Below are 21648 nucleotides of genomic sequence, written 5' to 3'. Positions count from 1 at the left end.
TTGATCTCCTCTTTAAAGTGGGAAGTTCACAGGGATGGAGCCTATGTCTTCTTCAAATGCAACGTGAATGGAGAAGCCTGACATTTCCTTCAACAAAAGCCTTTTTGCTTCAGGAGTGGGCAGGAGTGACTTCAGGCCCCTCCTCAGAACTTCCCAATACAGCAGCAACAGCCAGTAATCAGGATATTTTTCTCTTCTACGACAGTCTTTTACCAAAGGAAAGCTTTCTCCTCACCTGTCTCCCTAGCTGCCTTTCTGACAGACTTGTTTTCATATCAGGAACCATTAATTCATTCTGTTGCCAATTAACCCTCCCCTCCAGCCCTTGCAAATCTACAAGGTGCATTAAAAGGAAGAAAGAAAGGAAAAAGGATAAAATTACAAAACTTCCTGATTTGATGCTGCTTTTAGTGTCTCCCGGGGACAACCCCAGCCTCAGGCTGGCATGGCTATGCAGAGGTGCCCACGCAGCAGGCCTGTCTCTTCCCAGCTGAAATAAAGCAGATTTGAGAGAACAGCATGTGTAGTCAGCCCCTCGGAGAGCTGGTGGTGCCCCTAGATCGTCCCTTCTCTTGGTAGGAAAAATTCTCTGCAATGTATATGAGGAGATTTCAAATCCCAAGGGATGTACAGCTAAATACATGAAGGCAATTTCAACTGTCATGTCCCCCTTACTAAGACTTCAAGAGGCCTTTGCATGTTGTCCATTAAAGCCTGTTGTAGGTGAAGGGCTGGTTCAGACAGTGCTGTGTGACAGGGAGCAGAGGGGCCAGTCTCCCAGTAGCAATCCCACAAAAGTTCTCATACTGGCAACTGGGGGTGGTGCAAGGGTACCTGGAGGACTCCTTTCATCAGAAACCCTCACACTTGCTCCTCAGGTTCTCTGGCAGATCCCTTCTGCAAAGCCTTTTTCCACATCCCAGATCTTCTCTTGCAGCCCTATTTTTTCTGGAAATGTGCAGCTAATGTAGTAAGGTATTCATACACTTACAGAGTCACCTGAGGCACAGGTGAGCTTTGTCAGCCCCGGGACTGCAGGTACAACCAGGACATGGCAAGAGGAGGCCATCTAGCTCCCTGTGCCACAGGCAGGCCACCAGGCTACAGCACTGTTCCTCTGCTCCAAACCACCCCCGGGATGCTGGAACAATGCAACCTTGAAACACAGCCATTGGGACATCCTGCAGCCCAAAGGATATCACAGCACATGGCCAAAGAGAGCCCTCAGAGACCCTCAGAGCATTTTACCTCAACCTTAAAATGAAGCACAGAATTTCTCTGTGAAGAAAGAAATGAAATAAAAGCAGAGACGGGGCTATACCTTGAAACATGGGCACCTGGGGACCGCTGCCACCTTCTGCAGCCCTGTCTGCACACTTACAGGAGGTTTATTACTGCTTTCCTGTCTTTTGAAATGTGACACTGCAAAGCTTGGGGCTGAGAAAACCACTTTGTGATTGCATTTAAACATTTTAAAAGTGCCCTGTATGCGTCCAATTTCCCACGAGGCATATGTAATGTGAGAGAGCCTTCTGAGGAGCGAGAAGCAGAGCAGTTATTTCAGCATTTTGCATGTCTTGTTCAATTTGTACTTAATGACAGGGAGAGTGCTTTTTCACTGTTTCCGTTCTTTAGACCAATTCATCTGTTCATCAGTGGACGCGGGTGTAAGTGCACAAAGGTATTTGTATGTCAGTGAGGATTTCAAAAAATGCCTGAGCTACAGTGAACCATCATATCTTGCTGTTAAATTCCATGTCCCTGATGGATTTCCCCACGCTGTTGCTAGGAGATGAAGATACTGCCTAACAAAGGATATATTGACAAAAAATTTTCCAGAACGAATCTATCTTGTTACAGTAAATACACTTTCGCATAGAAAGGTTATTGCAGGATTTGTTTCCCCAGTGGGAATGGTGGCATGGGCAAAATTGCAAAAAACAAGTTAAGGTGAAATTTTCCCATCACAAACATGGTTTTGTTTAGTTATGTTAATGTGAATGAAGACTTCCAGTGTATTTAATGCCAGAAGTGCTGTTGCCTTCCAGTGTGTTTTGTTGCTAGGCTAATATCATGAATATGCCCCACGTGTTTTTCCCTCTTCCCTTCTCTGCTACTTCTCCCTTTCAGGAAGAAATGCTCCCTATTGTGAAGGTTTCCTTTTTTTTTTTTTTTTCCCCTCAACCCTTCTGGGAAGCATGGATTCCTTTGTTTATTTTAAATCAGGGAAGAAGTGTGCATGACACTGGACAAATGAGGATTTGGCATGGAAGCAGCTGAGTGCAATGGAAAAGCAGATCAGCCTCTTGCTTTACAACTCTAGGCACCTCTACATTAAAAAAATTCATTGGAAATTTAATAAAGAGTGGAACTTGAGGAATTCTCATGGGAAGGCTGAATTTCTAGAAAGTGATGAGTTTTCTCATCTGGTGAACATGCAACAAACATCACAACAGCAAAAGCAAACTTAAATGACACAAAATAAAACTTATTCTCTTTCTTAGATAATAAGTTTAGCTTTGGCCTGGTGACTTTACTCCCTCATCCTTAGCCATCATGGCAGTTCCTATGACCATAAGTGTCTCCTTTCTATCTTGCTTTCTTGACCCATCTCCAGCTAGGACACGCCTCTACCTTTTGCCTCATGTTGCAGCGCAGAGGTGATCCCACAGCTGGACAGAAAAAAATGTGAGTGTGGAAGGACACAGCACAGCAAATGCTTGATTTTCACCTCTCATGATCAGTCCACTTTTCTGTAGTGAGAGCAGGTAATGCTGTTTTGGGGGTTTTAGTGGGAAGGTGTTGAGAATCTGTCTTTCACTGCGGTCCTAGTTGTCCATATAAACTTTTGCAATGTGGATAAATATAAACAAAACTTGCTGGAAGCCAGAAATCTACATTTAATTTGTCTATGTACTTGCACAGGGCTTTAACTAGATACAAATGCATTCAGACATTATCTCTGCTTGTTTTGATAGGTGAGGGAGAGGGGACTATTGGAAAGGGCCTTGCACTCTCACTGTTTCTGTGCTAATTTGGTTTTTTGCTGTAATATCCTGTTTTGAGATGCATTACTATTTAGGCTGAGCATGCTGGGATGTCAGAGACCAGTGGATGCAAAATTTAAGTCAAAACCAATCAATGTATTTTTTCCCAGCTCAAAGCCAAGCAGAGAGAGTTTTATTCCATATTCAAAGATCGCTGCAATTTCTTTGCTTTGAAAGCTGGCATGGTGTAACATTTAGGTCACAGTGCTGTTTGCAGAACATATGGCAAACCGAGCATATTTAGACAAAAAACAAAAAACAAAAAAACATTACCAGTAATATCTTAAAGCATAAGTGGACCACACTTGTGTCCAGCACAGACTTTATTTCTGCATTTGTGTAGGTTTTGCTCTTGTCAGGTGTGCCATGATGTGGGACTGGTGTGGTTTCCTCACTGTGTTGCTCTGTGGATGCTGTCCCCACAGACCCGTTGCGTAGGAGGCAGTTCGCAGTTATACAGGCAGGCACAGCCGAAGGGGGTAATGAAGCATTCGTAATGGAAAATTTTGCTTACCAAAGAATTCATCTGAAAGATGTTTGCGTATAGCTGTGACATCGCTGGCATTGGTAGATATTTACTTAACTGTAACAATTTTTCTTCAGCAGGCTTGAATCAGCATGCAATAAGTTGGTCAAATGCAGCTGAACTCCACGGCCCCTTAACTGTGAGTTAAATATATTTTTTGTTCCACTGAGTGTTATTTGAACAAACATTTTCCAACATGCTTCCTGTAGAATAGGGACTGCCATTGCCCACATATTTATTTAGCTCACGTATTGGCAAGCTGAAGTGGAAAAAGCCTTTTCACAGAAGCTGCAAATGGAAGAGAATCCTAGCTATATGCAAAATCCTATTTCTTCTGTGATCTTGCCCTAACACGGAATATTTGCAACTCTTCCACTCATCACTTATCAACTGCAGACCCTATTTTTCTTATCCATACCAGCTTAGATATTTTTCAATCCCTGAATCCTAGAGTTAATCTGTCCTAAGTGGCTTCTGACCCTGTGAAGAAGGGCTGCCCATGATAGAAGTTGGTGTTCCACTGAGCATCTCATGGCTTGCAGCTCTGCTTCAGTGCTTCCTGCTTCCCTAGTGCTGTTCTTCCAGCTTCTCAGTTTATTAAACTTGCCTTGCCTTGTCATCTCCCTTTCTTCTATTTTCCTCCCTCCTTGACTCAGTCCTAAGTGCCATAGTCTTGCAAGGGCCCAATGAAGCCTTCAAAGAGGGGATATGACCTCTTGTAAACCAGAAACCTGGCAATTATTTTCTTATGAGCTCCCTCCAGCCCCATGGGATAAGCACTGGGCTAACTAGTTCTGCTTAAACGTCCAGCTGCAAACTAGCTTGCTTGAACCTTCCTAGAAAAGCTGCTATCTAAACTTGCACTACTGCTAGGACGAGTGTGTTTGCTTGCATAGAAGTAAGAGATCAGCATATGAAAGATATGAGCCAGTAGCATCTGCATACTAAAAGATATTTTAAAGAAATGCTCGTTTCACATAAATGTATATGTAAGACTTCTAAAAAAAGGCACTCTTCTTACATAAAGATGAAAACAAGAATCTTAAGTGCATTACTGAAATTAGGGTTATTAATTTGAATATATTTCAGATACCTCTGCTCACTGAAACCCGTTCATAGCACTCTTCGCACAAATGGCTGAGGACTGTTTTTCCACTCATCTCTTGAAGGTATCTGTATCTAGAAAATTTCTGTGATCTGTTCAGGTATGGTGAAACAGGCTAAAGAATTCCTTAAATTGTATAAGCTAGGAAGGCTCCAGAAAAGTCAAAAACAGTGGTTTATAACTTCCTTTAAACTGTAGACTATCAGGCCATTTCCTGATTCAAAGATGAGTTCATATGTGCTGCATGCACAATGTATGATATTCTCTATATAAATAGTACTGAGCTCTTAGAAAGTTTTTGGTGTCCTAAAAGGATTTTTTAAAATAAACAAACAATTAAACAAATAAATACTAATTTAAGGCAATTTTGTTTTTCTCTAATCAGATGATAAGAGTTGATTTAATTGAAAAAAAAATTCTAGTTTTCATGATACACTCTGATATATTGCTTTTTTTCTTTTTTTGACAAAGAAAGAATGTATTTGGGGAAGTAATTAGTCGTTAACTCTTTTTTGCAGTTACCTCAATGAGTCCATTAGCACTAACTTCAGCATATATGAGAGCAGCCTGTCTTGTTTGTCAGAGCCACACTACAAAATCTTTAAAGCACATTTCAAAAGAAAATTGAGTTGTGCTCAGTCACTAAAAAGCTTTTTATCGTTTCCTCTTCTTCATTTTGAATTACTTAGAAACTGCAATTGCACAATCTTTATCTTATGTAAAATGTAATATCTAATAGCAGGAACATATAATGAAGCCTGTCCAAGATAAGGGTGCAGAGTTAACAAGATTGTGGGAACACGCATGTGAATGAGACAGAACGGGATGTCAAATGTGCCAAAATTTGAGGAGTAATGAAAAAAGCTTGCAAAATTTTCTTATAGAATTCATGATCAAATAATAATTGATCTGTGACCAACTATCTATCACTGGGTAGGAACTAAGTATTGGCTGGTGGCACATACATGTTCTTGTTCATCATTCCTGTGGAGACTTGCTGACAGCTACTAAAGTTAGCATTCATTATTATCTGCAACTGATTATACGTTGGTAAAGCTAAAGCCCTTTTGTTGCATTGTGCTTTAAACATTTCCACTATTTAAATAAGATTTCATTTCTTCAAAATAATTGAGCAACCAAGGGATTTTTTTCCCCTTTCAGTTATATATTAACAAAACTAATATATGTCATGCACTAATAAAAAAAAAAAAATCCTGTGAATTCAAGCATTAGTGCACATAAAGGAAAGTCTTTACATTAAGGGGAAACCAACTGTATTACTGAACTGTACATTGCTTCTTGTACTAGGGGTATCACTTCAGCGTGATAGGTGAGTAGGTGAGTCTTTGGAAAATATCATTTAATTTGTTACAAACAATTGAAATATGAGCGGGACTAGGAACTCTCTATTAGGTCTGAAGCAGTTGTGTTGGTATTTTCTGCTTTTTTTTTCATCATTTTTCCCAGGGTTTTGTTCTGTGATGCAATATTTAAATCACGTCTTTGGTCCTCTCCATTTGTGTGCTTTCTTATATCTGACAGTGTTATCATGAGTAATGGAGAAGTTTCTACAGTGACTACAGTAATCTCTGGCAATTGTTCATGTACAGTGGTGTTCTGTGCAAAATCACCTCTTGCTCATTTCAGAAAAATGTTGTCATCTTTTCTCATTGAGAAGCTGGCAGCCTCTGGTCTGTACAGGTATACTCTGTGCTGGGTAAAGAACTGACTGGATGGCAAAGCCCAGGGAATGGTGAATGGAGTTAAATCCAGGGGAGACGTTACTGCTCTCTACAACTACTTGAAAGAGATTGTGTTGAGGTGAAGGTCAGCCTCTTCTTCCATTTAACTAGCAATAGGACTAAAGGGAATGGCCTTAAGTTATGCCAGAGGAGGTTCAGGTTGGAAATTAGGGAATACTTCTCCAAGAGAGTGGTCAGGCACTGGAACAGACTGCCCAAGGAGGTGGTCATGGTTCAAGAGTTATTTAGGTGTGGTTTAGTGCGAGATATTCGTGACAGGTGGATGGTTGGACTATGTGATCTTGGTGGTCTTTTCTAACCTTGGGGATTCTAAGATTCTATGATCTTTAGCAGAGTTTTGTATTCTGAATGGAACAACTCTTTGATAGCACTGTTGTGGTCTGAATCCAAAAGGGATTTTACAATTAAATCAGAATTCACTAAGACTATACTATTTATTATTAGTAGACTGTATTATTAGGCTTATTATTATCAGATTGTGATCTTTCTTTCTGCCTTGTATCTGAGTCCCAGTGATGCTATTGTCTTCCCATACAACTGCTTTCTAACTCATAATAACATGCAGGGTTAAACCATCTTTGGATACCAAATGTGGCATGCAGAGTAATCTATCTGCAGTGCTTTTAATTAGACTGGAGCTGTTTTGCATATCAAGTATATCTGTTTGAATTTCAGCAGGAGGCGATGTAATTTAGATGCAAACACCATAAAGAAATATGGAACCCTCTGTTTTTAAACACACCGTGGAAATGTAAATCACCACTCTTTGATATTAAGTACACAATGGTTGTTTCTTCGGAACAATGATGGCGTTAAGCTGTGACAGTGTCACTTGAGTCCTCACTGAGGAGTGAGCATTCCCTCCCCTCTTCTCAGCAGGTCCCTTGTGCAGGTCATTTCCTGGGGGATGGACATAAGTGGGAATCCAGTCATTATTTAATGAATTTTCTACCTGCATAGAATTTTCTGCCTCTCTTTCCTTTCCACTCAGGTTTACTGTAATACAAAAAAAGAAAACAACAACAAATGAAAAACTGGCCTTCTAGCACACCCCAGAGCCCACCACCAGACCTAGTGCATGCTGAGCCCTTGCATGAAAACCATACCAGCACTGCTGTGTGGCATAAATTAGCTGCTCTCATAATCATTAATTATGAAAACTTTTCCTTCTCATTTGCCATTTCCTTGCCAGGTTTGCAAAAACACAGAAAACACAACAAGGACAAACACAAAAGGTCTAGGGAAATACTGTTTGCTGATTTCAGCAAAAAATGTGAAAGATGAAGGTGCATCTTTGATTTCAGGTGTAGAGGTTCTGATCAGAGCAGCAGAGCAACCCAAACAGAGAAGTTTTCTCCCATGTAATTTTGTTTTCTTGATTTTTTTTCCAAATCATTAAGTTCAATGAGGTAGTTTAATTAACAATTACACTGCTTAAGTTTACTCTGAAGAAATTTGAGTGAATTGAGTGTTCCCCTTCCTTCTACAGTGAATTAGTAATGTCAGGACTGTTCACTAAGTAAGAGAGAGCTAATTACTCTCAGAAGCAAATAAAGTGAAAATGAAACCTGAAATCAGAGTGGTAGCCATAGGTAGTTCTTAGTTCTGGCTTCCTGCATGCTGCAATGGAGAAGGCAGCCAGAGAGTGCCATGCCAACAGTGACCGTGGTTTTATTTCTTAAGTGATATCTTCACTATTGCAAAAAAAAACCTCCACACCCAACTCAGCCCACTGTGAGCAGCAGCAACACACTGCAACACACTGCGGCCTTCACTAAATGCTGGTGCCATCTGGTGTGGGCTGAAGGAATGAGCAACTTCTTCTCTTGCCCAACACTTTTTTTTTTTTTTTTTTTGTAAGAAATCATACCCCGCATTTTGATAACCGTTGTGCTTCATTATGATTTAATGCCTATTACTCTCAGCAGGGTTACATCTGTCTGTGCACTGAGCTCCAGCTGGGTGTTTCAAGCCACCCTTTTTGCACTCTGGCTGTGTGGAAAGTAGAACAGGAAGGGGCATGATGACAGCGTGCTGCTTCCCGCTGAGGCAGGCATCCCTGGGACCATGTAGATCACAGCACTTGCTTGTCCTGCTGTGCTTCCTGCTGCCGAGGTGTCTGGTTAATCCTGAACCACATAGGAGAAAGTCTCAGTCCACTTCTTCTCCACCAGTGACCCCATCGATAGTGGTGATATGTCACTGCCCTGTCTCCTATCCCTCTTGGCCATGGCACAAAAACTCCCACAAGGTGTGGATACATGCATAACATGCGCAGGGCCAAGGCAGAGGGACCCGAGACCCCTCCTAGTCACCTTCCTTTCTGCCACCCCCAGTCCCTGGCCAGCTGGGGCTGTTGAGAGGTTGTAGCAGGCCTTATGGGGTTCTTTGGGAAATGCTGGCTATAATTTCCATTCTTGGCACCGTGGGTGTAGGTGGCTTCTCAGTTTTCTCAGGAAAGCAGGTTTTACACCTCCCTGCCTCATGCTTGCTCGTGTCCCTCTTCATTCAGCTTCTGAATTCTTTGTGTCACTTCAACCATACCTGACAGTGAGGCAAAGACCTCAAAGATGAAAAATGACATGAAAATAGTTGGTTCAGTAGAGGACAGAGACTTCCAAATAATGTCCCACTGAAGGGAAATCAACACTGTGGACCCTGTATCTTGTCTTCTCTGGTGCCCAGCCAGCATGTACTCTAGAGGTGGGCAGAGGGGAGCCTAGGCAGTGGGTCATGACAGTAAGAGGGATGGGGCATGGTGGGAGTGCATAAGGGAGGGTTTGTGTTGGAGGGAATGAAAGTGTTGGATGGGTAGAGTAGAAGCACAGGAAATGAAAGAGGAGAGAGGGGAAAGACCCAAACCCTTGGAACACCAGCCTTCGTTAACACGTTTGCTGGCACAATGGGTTATTTGTTCCACAGAGCTAGGCTGACTTTATTTCTTGCTTTCTTAAATGGAACATAGCTGAAATTCTACAATTTAAAAAATATAGTTATTGCTGTAGCTCCTTTTGCTCTTGACCTCTGTTTCTTTCTGGTCTGAAAATTTACTGGCCTATCCACATTTTACAGATTTTTATTTGTTTGTTCTTGGGAATAATTTTTACTACCTAGACAATTTGGGATGTGCCAGGAAGACAGGCAGTAGCATTGCTTCTATTTTGCCGATGGTTGTCATGATGGGTGGTGACAGCAGAATTTCCATCTACTGTGTAGATACTCCAGTTGTTTGAGTGTGACATGACCTTCAGATTAGATAATCACTGGCTGTTGTTTTTATCAGATCTGCCAGGAAAAAAAAAAAAAAAAAAATCACTTCCTTCAAAAACAAATCAGAATTCACAATTTTTCCCAGGGAAGCAGCATCTTTTGTGTAACAGGGAGATATTTTGGCGAATAAAGTTCTTCTTCTATTATGTGTTTAAAGGGAGTAGAATAAAATATGGCCTTGACATTTTTTAATGATGCTATCTACATGTGAAGCTTCACAAAACACGAGTTCCTGGAATTCTGCAGCTTTAGATAATTTAGGCACAACTTTGTACTTTAGTTGCTTTTTAATCTGCTGGGCAATGGTATATAAGGAAAATATTTATTTCACAAAATAGTCAATAGCCTGTCTTCATTCAGAGATTATTAGAATTCATTTGTATGCAAAGGAAATATCCCTGTAGTTGCTGTCAGTGTTTTTGGAACAACTGGAACAACAGCCCACTGTTTGCTTGGGTTGTGACTAAGCCTTCTTTCTTTTGTATTGAACAATTTGGTGCACTATTTGTCAAAAAACAAGAGCTTAGCCAGTGCTTCTGAATGTTGTAGACCCTCACAGGCTGCAGTCAAGCTGTGCCACAGTTTACTTTGGGGAGTATGAGTTAGCTGCCAAATACCATATTGACATCAGGAAGTCAGCCTTCCGCTACTGGAAACATGTGCTGTCAAGTATAGCATTCCTAAGTAAACATGGAAGCAGAGATCATTGTTTATGGTCCACTTCTTCACCTAGCTGAACAGTTACTTGCTGGTGTCCAAAAGCAAAAAGGAGGTTCAGAGTTAAAAGTACAAAAAAACACTTCTCCCCTCAGTTGACTTGGGCCTGACAGACTCCTCTTGAAGGCTGCGAGCAGAGAGGATGTACCCTCTGCAATGGGAAGCCCTTCTAGAGACTTCTGTTCACATTTGGAAGAATGAAGCAATTTAGCAGCCATCTCAGGGTGATTTTGAATTGAGGCAGACCAGGGCTGATCACCTGCCAGTACTCTCTGCCATGGGATTTGTGAAGGGTTACCAGAATGTTTATGAAAGGTTCTGGGTTTATAGGAATGGGGACTGATGCTGCAACCCATGCACTGCTTACATATTATTAACAGCCATCTTCCTGACTTTCTACACTATGAACTTCATTGAAACATCTTAAATTTTTTATGTGTGTGTGTATGCAATGTAGTGCTTTGTTAATACAAACCCAACATACATTTGACATGGCGTATATCTTAAAATGAGCATTACTTGAAACAAACATGCTTAACTTATCTAGCAGTGGCTCATTTCTTGCCCTTCAAGAAGTTCCCAGCAGCTTTTCCTGAGAAAAGAATGAGCAGAGCAAAGACCAAAATATGTTGCAGAAGGCAATACACCTCTGTAATTATTCAAATAACAGCTTTACCGGACACGTCTCCCATCTGAGTCTACATATTCTATGTTTATTCAAGCTCTGGTACACCTGCCTCTGTTGCCAGAGGCACTTCCATTTAAATACACAAGGAGCTCAGTACAGAGAAATGTGCTGGTTGCATGTGGAAAGGTAATTACACCCACAGGGGTGCTATTTGATGCATTCATTCTGTTGATCTAAATGGACCCAACTTTGGCTGTGACAACCATGATGTCCCATGTCAGCATCTGATGATGCGAGAGAGCCCAGTGGGCTCAAGGCACAGAGCAATATAAGAACTGCCCAAGTTACTACAAGCATCTCCCAGGAAGAAGAATGGGGCTGGTGCCCCATTTCCTTGCTTTTCCTGCCATGATGCACACTGGGTACACCCCAACTGATCTCAGAGATGTGGGATATTGTTTCAGTTTGTATCAGGCTCTTACATCATTTGCTAACATCATTTCTTTCCTTGAGGAAGTAGTGTCTCATTGTGGCTACTGTGCTGTTTACATCACATCTGGGGATGTTGCAGACCATTCTTCAAACAAAAGACTTTAACCTTTTCTTACTGAAAGTCTCTGTGCAAAATAACCTGTCAAGTGTTCACGTCTTATGTTCAGCCATGCTGCTCTTGTTTTCATATACTCATTCATGCTTTTGTAAAACATGTTTTTCATCATAAAGCTACATAATATATTTTTATAGCAGTTTATTTTATATATTTAATATATATATACATATGCTTATATCGAAAAAAACATAAAACTATCAAAGCCCTGCTCCTTTGGTGGCTGTTATAGCCTGCACTACAGTCGGCATTCAATCCATTTCAAAGGTCCAATTAACCAGCTCTAGATGCGCTGGCACTTCACAGCTCAGTTACTCCAGTTTCTAGACAGAGTCTCATGAGGTAGCTGTTACAACTCTGTACAACCTGGTAAGTGCAGTGGGAGCCAGGGAGGCTGCATTTTAGTCATTACATTTTAAAAATGTCTGCTTTTTCTATGGAACTCACATATACGCAGTCCCTTCTACTATACATCATGTACCACCATAGTCTGAGCTTTGGTTTAACATGCTTAAATCTCCTGCTTAATGGCAGGATGAAGAATAATGTTTTTTTGTCTGTCCTAGGAAGAAGGAATATCAAATGTATTACTTGGGGTGGAAGCATGCGTACTATGGGCACTTACTATTGTAGAAATGACTTGAGATAATTATTAACTATGATTTATGCTTGTATGACTGGAAAGAAAGAAAATCAATTAGTTCTGGCTATTACATAGCCCTGAGCTGGTAATATATATGCAACAGATACTATCAGTACTTTTGAGTTTGCCAGTTATCTAACTTGGACAATACTAATGCTATTGAGACTCAATTCTGGTAGGAAAATTCCTTGAGAAGGTTTGGCATCTTTGATTTCAGAATGGAAGGGTTGCAAAAAGAAAATGAAAAGGAAAGAATGAAGCTTAACCACCATTTTAACTAAAAAATATGACTTTCAAATGGAAATATGGCAGTATTTCCATATGAAACATTTCTTTATTAAAAAGTTATCAATATGCTAATGTACACATTAACAACGATAATGCACATTCCCTCTGCATGTGATATCCCATCCTGATCCACTTGTAATGAGGAAAGTCAGCGGGATTTGGAAATGAGAGAGATAAGGAATCTCACCTTATAAAATATGTAAGTGATGGAATTGGAGTAGACAGAAATTTTATTGAGTAATTTAATTCAAGTTGTTTCAGTCTGGAATAAGAATAAATTCCTGATCAGGAGCTGGGAGCTGCAAAATGCAAAAAGCATATGGTTACAGAGTGCAGGTGCGTCTGTACGTCCTCTTCCAGACCTCCAGTGGCATCACCTTGATCCCTGCCACTCTGCAGATCCTGTGATGGACAGCAAGTTGATTGTGAATTTCAGATGTTTCTTCTTGCTGAGGCCAGAACTGTAGCTACCCTTTACTTCTATAAGCATAAAGACAAACTTGATATATAGCTGGTTCCAGTAACTCAGGTAGTTATTTGGAAGAAAATATGTGGAAATAATACTTGAAAAGGAGATGTGGTCATAAATGCACAGAATTGCAGAGGACCAGAGGCACCATTCAGCTATTCTGGCTTGGCAATTGCTATCTTATTCACAATATTGCTCCCAACACCTCTGTTTGCAGAACATTATGCCAAATGTTTTGTTTTTTTTCCTTTGCTGTTTGATTGCTCTGTCTAAAAAAAGCCTTGAAGAGCTGCAGGGAGAAAATTCATTTTATCAGTTTTGTTTTGAAAGCTTTGGAAGAAAAAGCACAGGATTCCTGCGAGGCTGCAGGAATTTAAGGCTGAAGAGAAGAGGAATCAGGGAGGAAGCCTCACAGTTATGGATCAGTATCTGGTTCACATCACTGGATCTCAAAGCAAAAAGGGTTGCTGATTCTGCTGAGAGCTGAGCCATGTCTTTCTACTAGGAAGGGTGGCATTATGCCACTGCATACCCAGAGATAAGGCTCTGAAATTATATATGGATACAAGGCAATGTCTGGACAAGAACAGGTAAGGGATCCCATTCAAGCGAGGGCGAATGTAAAAGAGCAGTTAGATCATTCTTGAGAGCAAGTGAAGTGTGTAGGAAGCTAAGGGCAGATCTAGGTTCCATTCAACCCAGAAGCTATTTTGCTATGGCTCTTAATAGGGCAAGCATTAGAGAGACTAGAGGTCAGATTTTGCCTTTTCAATACGATTGAGAGTATTCCATTGGCTTTACATAAGTGATGCCTCTCATTCTGTAACACAGAATGATTTGTCGATTTGTCTAGTGGATTTAGTTTGTGCAAAAACTTCTAAAATTGAAGAGCCAAGACATAAAGGGAACAATAAGATGAAAAGGCAACACACTGAAACTACGAAGCTGTTTTTAGCATTTGTGTGTTAAAACTTCTATTTTGAAATTGTCTCCCTGAGCTTATGTGAATGGCTTGAAGATAAAAAGAAGATCAAGGGTGGCATTTTTAGCAAGGTCTTGCTTGCCTGTGCTCTTTCCCAAGTCAGTTAGTTGGATTTCGACACTGACAGGGCAAGATAATGTCATATAGACAGAGCATAATGTCAACCAAAGCCCACTTGAAGCCCCCGGCCCAGAGAGATTTCTTCCCCAGGGCCGATTACTGTAGGCAAGAAATTTAAAGCAGGTCACCAGCTCTGTCATTCCCTTTCTCTGACTGTAGTGATACTTCTAATTACCTATATATTCTTACCAGAAATAAAAAAAGCATTGGTAGTTAAATTCTCCTGCATAAGCTTAAAAAGTTAGTCCAGCCACATCAGATTCTTTCTGGTCTTGCCAAAATCATCACATCACACAAACAGTCTAGGGCTTCCAAATACATGGGCCAAAACAACCCAGTTCCAGTGTGCAGGATACTCAAGGATGGAGGTGCAGAGCCAGATTATGCAGCAACCTGTCAGCTGGAACACAAGGATCCTGGTGTGGTTCATGGTCACCTAGTGCCTTCTGAACACAACCTTACCTTGTTTTTCTTAAACAGGTATTGGGGTCCAGTTAGACAAATCAGATTGAAAACTGCTCAGGGCAGTTTCTAATGCTGTTTCATTTACAACTTTGTAAACATCACAAGCTCATTTAAGCCATGTATAGGTTTGATTTCCCCCAGCATTATTTAAGTATGAAAGAAGGAAAGATAAAAGGGAAATCAGGATTCTAAGCTGCTTGGAATATTAGCTTTCATATAGCAACACCCTAACAGGTGCCTTGGATCTAACTGGAATAGGGGAAATCTCTTGGGAAGCCAGGGCTCAGTGAGAGGCTGTTGCTGGGTTTATCTGTACTAGTAGATTAGAGACATCTTGGGGAAATCTTGTGTGACAGCCCAGAGAATAGAATAGCTTCAGATGTATTTTAAACTCGTGTTTTCTTATTTTGCATCTTGCTTTTGTAGTAGGGTTTCTGAGCTAGTCTTCAATCACCTTGTTTCTCAGAATCATGATAGAGACTTCTGTCAGATAGGCCATGGAAGGATGATAAGGCTGGCAGCCACATGACAGCAGTATGCCTGTCGCAGGGGAATGTAGAGCGTGGTTTTAAATGAGAAGAATTCCTTACAGAGAGCCCTGAAGCTTGCCAGGAGGCCTGGGGTACCTATGGATGACAGTGCTTATGTCACTGCTGATGGGCAATGAGCTGGGAGATCTGCCCGGTGCTGGGCACTACATGGCTGCAGAACATCATGAGCTTTTGTGCTGGCTTGTCCCATAAAGCTCTAGCTGGGGATGGGAGGAAGGAAATCAATGAATCACCAGGAATCTGCACAGCCCTTCCTGCTTTTTTTTGAGAGGTTTCTTTAAGTCTCTGAGTAATGCAGAAATTAAAAACATAATTGCCGTGAAGCTCTGCTTTTTGCCCATCATAGGTAGGGTGTTTCCACAGATCTAATCAGGTTTGCTTATATATCTTCCTTTGGTGCCATATCAAACTGTTCTTTAATCTTCGCAAAATTAGCCATGTTAACTAAGAAAAAACTCATCTTGCATCTTACCCACTGCAGTGATTTCTCACTAAGTTTTTATCGTCAGTTTGCTAACTTTGCTTTATCATAAAAAATGATGGTGAAACCAAAGCCAGGCTGTGACCATCACTGAATTTGTGACCTGACACTTGTGTAGGTGGCTATACACCAGTCTCCCAGGGGAAACCCTTGAAAAGTGGTCTGCAAAGTGGCTGAGCTTTGTATTTGGCCACAAGTGTGCACTAAAATCTATGGAGCAGCTGTCATGTGTATGGGAGAGCTCTGGAAAATACAGTACATAGCATTAGTTCACTTAGATTACATTGTCTTGCATTGTATTCTTCCCCTCTGGATGCACTGCATAGGGTGGCTGTAAGCTTCTTCCTTATGTAGTTTCAGTGTCCCTTTGGATCAGTTCCCTACCTCTCTACAACCAGCCAACAGTGTTTTCCCACAGTTCACGTTGCAGTGCCACAGAGAGTGACCTACATGCATTCCCTTAAGCATACAAGTCTTACATTAAATTCAATTATAGATTTCAGGAAGATTCTTACTCTTTGTAAAATTATTCAAAAAAGGTCACTAAAATAAATCCGGATAGAAAATATGTAGTGTGTTCACTCTGAAGGCTCCATAGACAAAAGCTGCTGTCTGTAGGAAAAGAATTAAGATAAATCTATGTTAGTTTATTTGAGAATAACCTGAAAGGACATTAAAAGGCTGTCCTAATTAAAATAAAAATCAGCTTCTTAAAGGGCTAGCAAAATGGGTACAGTCTTCATGTGTAGGGGAGGCTTGAAAAAATGAGTCATAATTACATTCCTATTTGAAAAGAGGACTTTCTAGGAATATGGTTACACATTTGGTTTTGATTTGTGCTGCTGGTCTGGCTCTAGCTTCTGCTGAAGATTCAGCTTAGATTTTGATTTCAAGTGTAGTCATGCCCTGGGGTTATCCTTTCTGGACCCTGGAGGGCCTTGATGAGAAAAACAAAGCCTCTCTAGAACTAACCAATTTGAAATGCTTGTTGTTACTTTTATCTTCCAGCTTCCCACAGGGCATCATGCTTACCAGTCAGACGGCAAAGTAGAAACCACATCTCCATCAGCAAAGGGCAGATAGTGCTGGGAGGCTCCAGCTGTAGAGCTAAGCAGCAACAGTGAGATCTGGAGGTGAGATGGAAAATCAGACCCTTCCTGATGATTGTATTTGACCTAGAAGTAAAACTAACTGTGATTTAAAGTCCAGGTGCCCTTATTTGTCCTTGGCTGAGGGCAAGATTTGAGACAAGAAAGATTAAATTTAGGTTCTAAACCCCCCATTTAGGTGCTGAAATAAGCTGCTTTCCTAGAACCTGCTGGATGATTACCGGTAGCAAAGATCAAGCTACTAATCTTGGTAGCTGAAACGGATTTAGGAGCCTAACATTAGACATTTGAAGTAAGCTGACATTGAATTTTAGCCCATTCCTGATTTATTTTTGCGGATTTTTTTCCAAGTGCAAGCACTGGACTCCATGGTTTTCCTGATGTCCTGTATTATGAGAAACTGCTTGCAAAACATTTACCCTTGTATGACTACAGCCCGAGCTGCAAAGTTACACTGCAGTATTTGGAATGTGTGTGCTGGGGGCTGCCAGCAGCTCTCCCTGCTTCCATTGACCAAGAAAATGTATCTGGCAAAAAAAGGAAAAAAAAAGAAAAAAGAAAAAAAAAAAAAAAAAGGTGACAAATGAATCAAACTGAAGGAGGGAAATTTACCTGGGAAATTTAGCCCCAGGTTTTCCATAACTGAAGTAATTTTCCATGGTAATTGGAGAAAGAACATCAGCCAGCTACAGAAGTGTGAGAACCATCTTCATTTTTCATTCACAGCCAACTACTTCTTTTGTTGTTTTTATGGTCTCTGAGAGAGTAACGTAGCCTGTGAGACCTTGATTGCATAGGTTTGCCAGATATGACTGGAGCCTACTCCAGGTAGGCATATATTGCATGTACCAGAATTGAGGAAAAACATACTTGTAAATAGTGCAGGTACAAAGGGGAGAAATTAATTTTGAACGTATAAAGATGCAGCAGAGGTGAGGAAGGAACACACAACTGAAATAGCAATGCTTTCTGCAAGGAAATGGAAGTCATGTCAAAACTGTTGGGACTTGGGAAACAAAATGTTAAATGTCTTGCAGCATTGAAAGCAAGACAGAAGGAAATATGTTCAGCCAAATCCTGAGCTCTGTTGCGTTACAGAAGGTGCAGGTTAGTGTAAGTGCCTTCTCTGTTAATTACTGTGACAGGTCTATTTGTAATGGGGTCCTCTTTTGCTGCTGCAGCAGCTGGGTATTAGTCAGGTCGTGTGTGGCTGTGAGTGACAGCTGATGACTGTATGAGGAGCAGCTGAACCACAGGAGGGCAATGTTGGGTGCTTCGGTTGGCATGTAGATCACATCTGTCTTACCTGTTACAGCAAATGTGACGCGTCCTCCTCATTCCATGCCCTGCTCCTTGTGCTCACTCATTTTCATGCACCATGAAAGTCACAGGCAAAAGGCTCAGCAAGCTGACACCTAATTCAAGTTTAGATCTGATGTGACAGAAACTTTCTGTTGTTGTTGGTATTGTTTCCAACTGTGAGTTCCATTCTGCACCATAAATTAGGCTAATGCCCAATGAAAATAAAGATAACCCGTATTCCATGTTGTTCCCACTCTGAGAGATACTGATAGGTATGGGAATGCAATATGAGGTCAGAGTAGGATGCAGGAGATTCAAAGAACATAGAAATACAGGACTCCTACTTACATGGGTCTGATTCTGTAAATACTCACACTTAACCATTTTGAATGTTGAAATACACAACCAAATCTAATAAGAATAATCATTACACACTCAAGTATAGATTTTTTTAGCCTGCCACTAAAATAAGTGTAGAATAGGTGCGAGCAGAATTTTCCACAGTGATCAGCTGTAATGCTTCTTACTGAAATTGATGGAAGACTTTTGGTTTTGGTATGTGTGTTTTGTTTTGTTTTATTTGTTTGTTTTAATTGACTGCACTGGGTGCAGAGTTAGGCCATTCTGTATGCGTTTGAATAATCTGCCCTGTAAGTTTGGCATGAGAGCAGACCTGGCCTGGCTGAAAGCATAATTTTCAGCTAAATTCCATAGCAAATCCTGCTTACTTTCCAAAACATATACTGAAAGAATATATATAGCCAGCTCTGAAGCTGATCAAATGCTCAAAAAATCCTCTATCAAATAAATCTTGCAACAAAAAGCAGCAAAACTCCTAAAACAGTCAACTTGACGAATAGTCTTCCATCAGCCCTACTGTGACTCAGTGTTTGAAGGATCAGAGGGAAAAAAGCCCATTTTAGAAGAGAGTATAAAATAGAAAATATGATCTGAATGAAGCATATTTCCAGCGCGGTTGCAAATGCTGCCCATAGCCGGCAGCCCGGACTGGATACAGACACCTCCCAGCCTTTGTTGTTCCTGAAGGATTTCGTGGCTCTTCCTGTTGATCTGCGGCAGGTGGCTTTGTGACTCACCCTAGGGTCTCCCAGCCAAGAGCAGGATCTCAGGGAAACAAAAGGCTTTTAAATGCAGATCACTACCAAAGAACCAAAGTGCAGGAGCCCCAGAGGATGATGCAAAGGGTGATGTCCACGGAGTGCTCATTCAATGGAAGGATGCCACACAGGGGTTGGCTGCAGATCCATCAGTCAGGTGTTGCCCCTCTTGCCCCTGGTGCATTGGTATTCTGCTGAGGCAGTGCTAATGTCTAGATATTACATCCTGAAGCACCTGCCTCCTTTTCAGTGCTTCCTCCTTTCAATTACCAATTCTAATTCAAGCAGTCCTGGTTACACATCAGGCCTAAGCATGTCGTTATATTCACTGTTCCCAACAGTTGTAAGCTATGTAACAACCTCCTGTAAAGCTCTGTTGTGCAATGAAGGTGACAGAAAAGGGACTTTAACCATTGCTTTTAGATACTCCAAGGACAGTGATGCTCCTTGCCTTCAGCCAGGCTATTCCAACAGAAGAAAGTCAGATGAAGACAATGTGCCATTGTTTTACTGTGTGCTTACTTCCTTCATGAATGTGATTAGACCACTGAGCCTGGCACTGCAGCCTGTGCACAGCATTGTCCCAGCTCTGCCATTATTCCTCCTTTCTTTGCCCATCAAGAAACAAGAACAACTTGTTGATAGGCACAACCAGCATCCATCTGCTATTCCCAGTGCTTGTTGAACATGAAGACAAATCAGTTGCTTTGGTGTCCAAAGTATTGAATGTCAGAACATAACTGAGTTGAGTTGTTGGGGTTTTGCTTTTCAGCTGAACCATGGGAATGAGCAGCGTGCAGTCTCCTGACCTGATGCGTGGGGACACAGAAAGTAAGCTTTTTATTTATAAACTAATTTTTGTGTAGCCACTTTCTGATCACACCCCAAGCAATTTGCATAGACCTAAACTCCAAATCGGTATTTTTGAATGTTGAACTGGGACTATGTGTTGTTGCAAATACCCATGTAATTAGAGTCCCGAAGCATAGTTTTGTAACTCAAGAACTATATATATGACAGAACAGACCATAAAGCTAACTTTAAAAGGTGATGGGCCTAACATGTAGCAGTTTAATATCAAGCTTTTGGTTAGCATTTTCCATTGCTTCTGAACAGTCCTAATGTACGGTACCGGGTGGCATGGAATGCTGGTAGTCCATTTTGTCTCTTATTTTTTCCTTAAGCAAATTTATAAAATGTTTTAATCTTATCTCAGCTGTCTGGAACAAAAATTTACATGGATATAAATGTGCATTTTCCAGTTACATGAGGGTGATCTGCAATACCAGCTTTTAGCAGGTGCCCAAATTCTATTATTTTCAACTGGCTACTTGCCGCTTAACTGTTACATACTGTGGAAAGCACTGAATCCCTCCTGTATTTCTGAACAAATCAGAAATTGGAAGCACAGAAAACACGAAAATATTTATGAGATCTGTAGAGGGGCAGATATGCAGTCTGCGAGGAAGTTGAGATGCTGGGGGTATATTTTGGCACACCACACAGTGATTTTGTCTCCTTTTCTTGGTGGTTCAGTTTCCTTATTATCAGATCAGACTTCAGACCGGACGTGTATTGTATTTCACATATGTCAGAAAACGTTGCCATCGGGGCAAGCCCTGCTGGCAACAACAGGATGTCTGAAATACAGTGAAGGACTGAAAGCTGGGGGACAGGCACTGTGCAGCAACTACAATACTGTACTGTGTATGATGAGAAAGCCATGCAGAATCCAAGCCTGGAAGTACCAAAGGTGCAGGAGGTGGTGGGTGGGTGCAAAGAAGCACAAGGACAAGCACTGAGCAGAGAGAGACTATCCTGAGACTGTGGCTCTGTGCAGCAAAACATCTCCCAGGTGTTGGCTTGGAGCGTGAGTTGGTCTCAGTTCAGTGTATATGAATTCTGGCTCATCTGGAGCCTGTGTGCTCCCTGCCTGCCCCACATCAAATCCTGTGGTGTCCATTCTTCAGGCCCACATCTTCACTCTTGGAGCTCCCTGGGTCCTGTGAGAAGCAGACTATAACCCCAGATATCACAACAGTGGTGAACCAGAACAGAACAGGGCAATGAGGAACCTGAGCACTTTATTTTCCAGGTAACTCCTTTAAGGAGTGGATGAAAACATGGGTTTGCAGCAGATGCTGGGATACTGGCATGGTGTTGTCTGCCAACAAAGCCATAAATACTGTGTTGTGTTTAGTACAATGGGCTCTTTACAATCAGATATTTTGCAGTGCTCTAAGATGCTTTGTTTCTGGTACTAGCAGTCTGAAAACAAAGCTAATGCAGGGCTGACAAGAAACCTGAAGCATTTTTCCACTGCTTGTGCAAAGGAAGCCAAATGGAAAGGGAGAAGACATGGAAACTCAGGTTGGCAGAAGACTGATGCCCTTCAACATCACGCACAGGAAGGTTGAGTACAGCTGGGACAGAAAGCATCTCTTGCTTCTCAGTGTT

The 21648-nt window shown here is 41.3% G+C and overlaps 1 long non-coding RNA gene across 2 annotated transcripts; it reads left to right on the top strand.

Annotated features, from left to right (window-relative positions):
- The first annotated feature begins 3581 nt into the window (after positions 1–3581).
- Positions 3582–21560, top strand: LOC149918213 (uncharacterized). Of its 2 annotated transcripts, none has more exons than XR_016466136.1 (5): positions 3582–3712; positions 4663–4742; positions 16671–16795; positions 19964–20022; positions 21525–21560. It is a non-coding gene; the product is annotated as an uncharacterized LOC149918213 (long non-coding RNA). The 2 variants fall into 2 exon arrangements; XR_016466137.1 differs by having other exon boundaries at positions 4663–4778.
- The last annotated feature ends 88 nt before the right edge of the window (positions 21561–21648 follow it).

The sequence above is a fragment of the Phasianus colchicus genome, chromosome 4, assembly GCF_987193195.1.
Source record: "Phasianus colchicus chromosome 4, bPhaCol1.hap1.1, whole genome shotgun sequence".
Classification (NCBI taxonomy): Eukaryota; Metazoa; Chordata; class Aves; order Galliformes; family Phasianidae; genus Phasianus; species Phasianus colchicus.
The sequence above is the reverse complement of the archived record's forward strand: the minus strand, read 5'-3'. Positions and strand labels throughout refer to the sequence as shown.